Source organism: Phascolarctos cinereus, unplaced genomic scaffold (assembly GCF_003287225.1).
Source record: "Phascolarctos cinereus isolate Bilbo 61053 unplaced genomic scaffold, phaCin_HiC Scaffold_2;HRSCAF=192, whole genome shotgun sequence".
Taxonomy (NCBI): domain Eukaryota; kingdom Metazoa; phylum Chordata; class Mammalia; order Diprotodontia; family Phascolarctidae; genus Phascolarctos; species Phascolarctos cinereus.
The window spans coordinates 180,266,314-180,273,890 of NW_027555625.1; the positions used below are offsets into that span (position 1 = coordinate 180,266,314).

General features: G+C 34.7%; 1 pseudogene; it reads left to right on the top strand.

Annotated features, from left to right (window-relative positions):
• The first annotated feature begins 5,983 nt into the window (after positions 1-5,983).
• Positions 5,984-6,903, top strand: LOC110210190 (small ribosomal subunit protein RACK1 pseudogene; annotated as a pseudogene).
• Positions 6,904-7,577: the final 674 nt, after the last annotated feature.

Genomic DNA, 7,577 nt, shown 5'->3' on the forward strand with positions numbered 1-7,577 from the left:
TTGGAATTCCTTACAGCAGTGAAATCATCATTTTTTAAAAAATAATATCTCTATTACTAAATCATTGCTAGGTAAGTAAAGAAAATTATGTTGCAAATCCTAAAGTAATATCTAAATTTAAGTGATTGTTATTACCAGTCCATGCAAAGATGCCAAACATAGTAATGATAATAGGGAGAAAAAAGAGAGGGAAGGAGGAGAAAGAGAAAGAGGAGAAACATTTATTTAGAGCTTACAGTGTTGTAAGCACTGTGCTATGGAATCACAGAATCTTCTGGCAGAAGAATGTAGTCATTTTAGTTTAGGTAAGATAATGTTTTAATCCAAGGCCAATTTGATTTCATTTCTAGTCTTGCTTCTTCTGTAATGCCAGCTAGTGTATAATCAGGGACTAAAACAGTTAGAAAGGAACATCTATTGAAAAAGTATACATCAAACCCAAAGAGAAATGGCTCTTAGAATGTGGACTGATTTGGATTACCCATGCTACAGTTTCCCTCCATTTATGTGGATAGTTGAGAGCTGTTTTTAGTTCTTTGGCAATAGGTAAAGTTTAACATTCACAAATCACAGGCAGCACAATATGTACCAAAGAAACATGTTTTATGTTTTGAAGTAGAGTCTCTTCTTAATATCATTTGATCTATTTATGTTAATCCAATAATGGAAAGAGCTTTTAGGTTCAAATGGATATGGAAATCATAAATTAGCAATAGAACATAGCTCCATAAACTGAAACTGCTTACCTCAATAATTTTCATTTAAACCTATTTTTATAAAGTAACTGTCAGCATGCAGGAGGCTAATTAAATGAGGTCAGAATGAATGACAGTGAAGAATAAACTAATAAGAAAGAAAGTATAATGTGATAGAGATAATATACAAATGAATATAATAAAACATTGGTTAGTTATCTGTTATTGAATTTTGTCTATTATTTATTTTTGGTTTTCAGGTTTTCCCCACAACTAATTATTAGGTATATGTATTTTTAAAAAAAGGCAAATAGTGAGATTAATTTTAAATTATATCTACTTACCTACAATTCAGTCCATCTGGACCAGAATCTATTTAGATAAATATCTATTTTTCACAATGCATAATAATAATGACAATAATAATAACTAAAATATATTTAGCACCCCAAGGTTTGTAAATGAATATATACAAGGTTAGACACATGTATTCCATATTATGTAGATAGATAGATAGATAAATAGATAGATAGATGGATAGATATAAATATACATATATATGACTATTTGTTAATCTGTTTATTTAGAGACAGAGGCCCTGTGTTTGAGTCCAATCTTTGTTGCTTCAAGTCTTTATGATCTTTTTAAGTGTTTATGATCTCGAGTAAGCCAAATGTCTTCTGTGAAACCTGTTTTTTTCCTCTATAAAATGAGGCAGGTAGAGTAAAAGATTTCTGAGGTCACTTTCAACTCATATCTATGATCCTGTTTCTATGAAGTTAAATATGAGTTCCTAATCCATCTGCTAGAAGAAGTTTTCACACTAGGCATTTCCAATAATTAAGAAATTTTAAATTTTAACCAAAAATTAGGATGAAAATATTTAGAACTGGAAAAAAAAATCTTAGAAATTCTCTATTCTAATGCCCAATTTAACAGATGGAGCAAACTGAACACCAAGATCACAGAGTTAATAGTAGCAGATCATATATTATATAATCAGAAAAATAAGAAAAGTACATTTTCAAGGACTAAAAGAAATTAGGGACCAAATGTTTAGAAACAGATATTCAACTTTCTTCAGGATGATTTCTGAAAAACTAATGTTAACTTTTTTATTTGACCTTTCAAACATAAGCTCTGTTGGGGCCCAACAATTTGTAGACTTCCAATGTGATGGATAATTGCTAATTTTCTAAGAATGAATTTGACTAAGTGCAAAGCTAGACTGAAAGAGAATATTTTTGTTGCTGCTGTTTATTTTATTTTGTTTTGCTTAAAAACTCAAACATTATCTACGAAGACAAAAGCGAAACTGTCAATAGTTATACAAAATGCTCTAAATAACAAATAACTAGAAAAATAGAAATTAAAACAACTCTGAGATATCACCTCATACCTATCAGATTCACTGACATGGCAGAAAAGGAAAATGAGAAATGTGGAAAGATATGTGGAAAAAACAGGTACTCTAATGAGCTTTTGGTGAAACTGTGAACTAGTCTAACCATTCTGGAGAATGAAACTATGCCCCAAATGGTTATAAAACTGTGGCAGTTTGCCTAGCAATACCAGTATTGGATCAGTATACCAAATAAAGTTTTTTAAAAAAGAAAACAATATGTACAAAAATAGTTATAGCAGACTTTTTTGATTTGGCAAAGAAGTGGAAATTAAGGGGATGTCCATCAACTGGGGAATGGTTGAACAACTTGTGGCATGTGAATATGATGGAATACTATCATGCTATAAGAAATAATAAAATGGAAGATTTCAGAAAAATCTGGGAAGATGTAAATTAACTGATGAAAAGTAAATGAGCAAACCAAGAGAATATTTGAAACAGTAACAGCAATGTGAAAAATATAATCAAATATGAAAGACTTAGCTACTTTTGGTCAATACAGTGATCCATGACAATTCCAAAAGATGTGTGATGAAAAAATGCTATCTACCTTCAGAGGGATAATTGATGAAATCTGAATGTGGAACTCATATATTTTTTTTTCACTTTTTTCTTGCTATTTTCCCAGCATGGCTAATATGCAAATATGTTTTGTATGCCTTCACATGTATAATGGGTCTCTTTTTATTTGCCTTTTCAGTTGGTGGGATAGGAACTGGGAGAATGGAGAGAATTTGGAATTTTTGTTTTTGAAGAAAGCTATCTGAAAAAAAAATGATTATAACCCATGTTGGTGGAGGGTATGCTCTTGAGGATGTTATCTTAGAGTAGTGAAGTATATTTTGACTATTGTATCTGGTAGGCTATTTTAAGTCATCTGTTGGATTTTACTGACCTTTCAGGTGTAATCTTTATTATATTGAGTGTTGGATTATAGCTTTTCCAATTATTCCCAATAAGATCATTCCCTTAGGGATCATTTAGCCGCTCTTATGTTGCCTCTGACAGCATGAATAATTCCAAAACAAATAATTATTTTGTTTAATTTACAGAAAAAAAAATTGGATAGTTATTCTATAGTTGCTGACTGTGGCTGCTACCTGTAGGTCCTATTACTTTCATCTAGGTTTGGTTCTTAACCTCCCATCTAGCATAATCTTTTGGCCCAAGTGCCACAGACTCTCTCATTGCTCCAAGGCAATCCTTCTTGCCTGTTGTTATCACTCTTTGTTGATTAGCACCAATGTAACATTGCTTCAAATTGTATTGTCCCTGAAGCTTTTCATCTGACCACATGATACATACTGATTACCCTTCATCTTACCAAGTTACAATTGCTTTGGCATCCTCTCTCTTCTAATTTTATCACATGAGACACAAGCTGTATCTCTTCAAATTCCCAGAGTAAAACAATTGAGAATGGCTTAAATTACACAGAAGAAATGCTAAAGCTTTTTCAAAGATTTGCAAATTGTTAAAAACCCCATCGTACACTTAATATCTGTATCAATTTTCTTGTCTAAATTTTTAAAAATAATATTGATACAGCATATTTCTGAGTTTCAAGTTGTTTTGTATTCTGACAAGATCCTGCCGAAGATAGAATTATTAGCTCATATCTAATTGTGGGCCAGTGAGATGAGTGCAAGATCAGAGGACCTGTTTCAAAACTGAGCTCTGCTGCTTGCTCCCTATGTGACTTGGGTAAATCACTTAAGTTCTCTGTCTCAGTTTCCTCATAAATAAATGCTGTTTGAGGGGTTAGACTATACTACTAAGGTGATTTCTAACCCTAAATCTATGTTTTGTTCTTACTACTAGAGAATTTAGTGTATTTCCACAAAGACATACAGATCTCTGTGTGTGTGTGTGTGTGTGTGTGTGTGTGTGTGTGTGTGTGTGTGTGTGTGTTGCTTTTGGGGGAGGAGTAGAGGAGTATTAAAATGACCATAATCTTATTCTCTAGTATGTGTAAGGGAATTTGCCTTCGGTGTTCTCACTGTGTAATTTGAGTTTTCATAGTGGTAGGAAAATCATATTCCTGTATGTCTTCCTCCTGGAAGGAGAAATTCTTTCTCCTTTTAACAGAATCCAGGCCAGAAGGAACCACAGAAAAGTAGGACAACTTTGAAAGTTATATGTTGAATTTATTATATACTCAAAAAGAAAAGCAAACTTGACAATACAAAAATCACAATTTCATGTATGGACCTCTCCTGTTCTACAACGTATATGGATATCTCTGTTTTATTTGCTATCTGTTAAGTTTAGAATTTTTTAAAATGGAAAAAAAAATTTCTCTCCTGATTTTCTTATTCACAACCATCCTTTGGCATCTTTTAGGCCTACTTTAAAATTGACTCATGAAAGCCCCATTTTCAATGTCTAAAACATTGTTAGAGTCATGGTGGTGATTCTCCATCTAAAAGTCGATGAATAAATATTTATTAGATGCTTACTATGTACCAAGCACTTTGCTAAGCAGTACAGACAAAGATAAAAGTGAAATAGTCTCTCCCTTTGAGGAGATTTCATTTGCCTGGAGGTGATGGGGGGGTTGGGAGGAGGTACATTTATATAAATCCAAAGTATATACAAAGCTGCTATAAGGTAATTTTAAGGGGATAGGAAAGTGCTACAGCTAGGGACAGGGGGTAGGCGAAAGAGAGGTAAAGTTAAGATTCTTAAGGAAAGAAGTGCTTAGGCTGAGCCTTAAAGAGAGCTTCACAATCAAGGTTGCATCTTGACAAATGAAAAATCAGGCATGATGTACAGAAGGAAGTAGTATGATATGTTATTCTTCATAGGTGAGACAGCTAGGTAGCACATTACACAAAAGCACTTGGCCTGGAGTCAGACAGACTAGACTACAAATATGGCCAGAGGTGCTTAATAGCTGTGTAACCTTAGACAACTTATGTAATCTCTATTTGCCTCAGTTTCTTCATATGTAAAATGAGAATAATATTAGCACCTACCTTTCAGGGTTGTTATAAGGCTCAAATGAGATCATAATTATATAGCACTTTGTACAGTACCTGGAATATAGTAAACATTATATAAATATTAGCTATTGTTTTTGTTGTTAAAATTCATTCAATACTCATGCTATTTCTTATGTAAAAGAAAATTTCATAATATGTACATTTAAAAATGTGCGCATTCCATTTGGGAGAAAAAATGTAAATGTTCTTTATACTTTCCCTCCAGTTTTAAATCACATTGCCTACCTTTATCCCTTTCTCTAAATTTATTGTTGGATATCTATTTTGAAATTTATTATCTTTCAATTTTTTCCAGAGAGCTAACTCTAACAAGTACTTCAAAGTGAGTAGATTTAATTTGAAAAACTCCACATGCTACACAATATACTATGATTTAAGATGCAAATGTACTATTTTAGCAAACATGTTCACCTTCTGCTATAGTCCCCTCAAACATATACATACACATGTACACATACACATGCATGCCTATATATATATATATATATATATATATACACGTGTGTGTGTGTGTGTATAAATTAAAATTTTCAACATAAACGTTATCACATATTTGCCTTCTCTGTTCAAACCACATCTGAAATACCATGTTCAATTCATGATGCCACATTTCATGAAGGGCATCACCAAATACTGTGGAAGGAAAGTTGGATGGCTTCTTGATCTCAGAAGGCAGAATTACATATAATTGTCCTTTCAAAGTTGCAGAAGATAGATTTTGCTTTGAAAGGAGGCTAGATGACAACTTATTCATGTCAAGATAACTCTTTTTCCTCTTTTCTTGCTGGGCTCCCAGTGTGGAGAGCTGGCTGGTATCTCTCTCTGTACAATGTAGGTCTATCCTTCCTACTGGAGTGATCCACCAAGGTCTCATCATCATGACTCAACAGATGACCTGTTGGGGTACCCTTAAAAGCCACAATGGCTAGGTGACCCAGATCACCACAATTCCCCAGTTTCTAGACATGATCCTGTCAGCCTCCTGAGACAAGACCATTATCATGTGGAATCTTACCAGATACGAAACAAATTATGGAATCTCCCAGCATGCCCTCAGGGATCATTTACATTTTGTTAGTTATGTAGTCATTTCTTCTGATGGCCAGTTTGCACTCTCAGGCTTCCAAGATGGCACACTAAGACTGGGATCTCATAACTGGCACTACCACCAGGTGCTTTATTGGTCACACCAAGGATGTGCTGAGTGTAGCCTTCTCTTCAGACAGCTGCTAGGTTGTCTCTGTTTCCTGGGATAAGACTATTGTCTGTAAATACACTGTGAAGGATGAGAGCCACTCATTCTGTGTCCATTTTTCACCCAGTAGCAGCAACTCCATCATTGTCTCCTGTGGCTAGGACAAGTGGGTCAAGGTCTAGAACTTGGCCAACTGCAAACTGAAGACAAATCACATTGGCCACACAGGCTACCTAAACACAGCTACGGTTTCTCCTGACAGCTCTCTCTGCATGTCTGGAGGCAACGATGGTCAAGCCATGCTGTGGTTCCTCAATGAGAGTAAGCACCTCTATACTCTGGATGGTGGTGACATAATCAATGCTCCCTGCTTCAGCCCCAATTGCTACTGGCTCTGTGCTGCTGCTTACTGGGCCCAGCATCAAGATCTGGGACCTAGAGGGCAAAATCGTTTTGGATGAGCTTAAGCAAGAAGTGATCAGTATCAGCAACAAGGCTGAGACTCCCCATTGCATTCCTTTAGCCTGGTCTATTGATGGCCTGATTCTATCTGCTAGATACACAGACAACTTGTAATACGTGTGGCAAAGGGGTCAACCATAACTCAGGTTTTGAAATAAAGACCTTAATTTCTGCCTTTTGAACAAAAACAGAATAATCTTTTTCACATTCAGTTTAGACAATATCTGAGGATCCTTCTACCACTATGATTCCCTGAATTTCACCCACCCTCCCCTTTTTCAACAAATCATATCTTTTCCTTTCAGCTAATCCATAAACTATGTACCTTATCATGGATGTATGCCCACCTCACTGTAGTTAACTGTGAGCCTAATTATATAGTTTCTATATACTTTTGTCCCTTTCATGTTAAACATGTTACTTCATTTTGACTACAAATCACTTAAAGAGGCAATATCTTCTCCTCCCTTCCTGGCTGGCTTATTATATCATGAATATTCTGAAAACAATGGTGATTAAATGTTGGTTATTCACTAGTATCTATCTCCCTTTCCCTAACTCTCTTCCTCCACACTATTAATTAGGCAAATTCTTGTTTGGTGAAAGTATCCAGGGACTCTTTAAAGCAACTAAAGTATAATTTCAAGATTGAGTAATACAAGAACTTGATCAGACAATAATATGTGATAGAGGTAAATTATATCTCCTGTCCTTCCTACAGATTCAAGAGCATGTATGTACACATGAGAGAATTTTCATGACATCGTAGATATAGGGTTACCTTGGAGTCTGTGAGACCTGGGCACAAGTCCTAC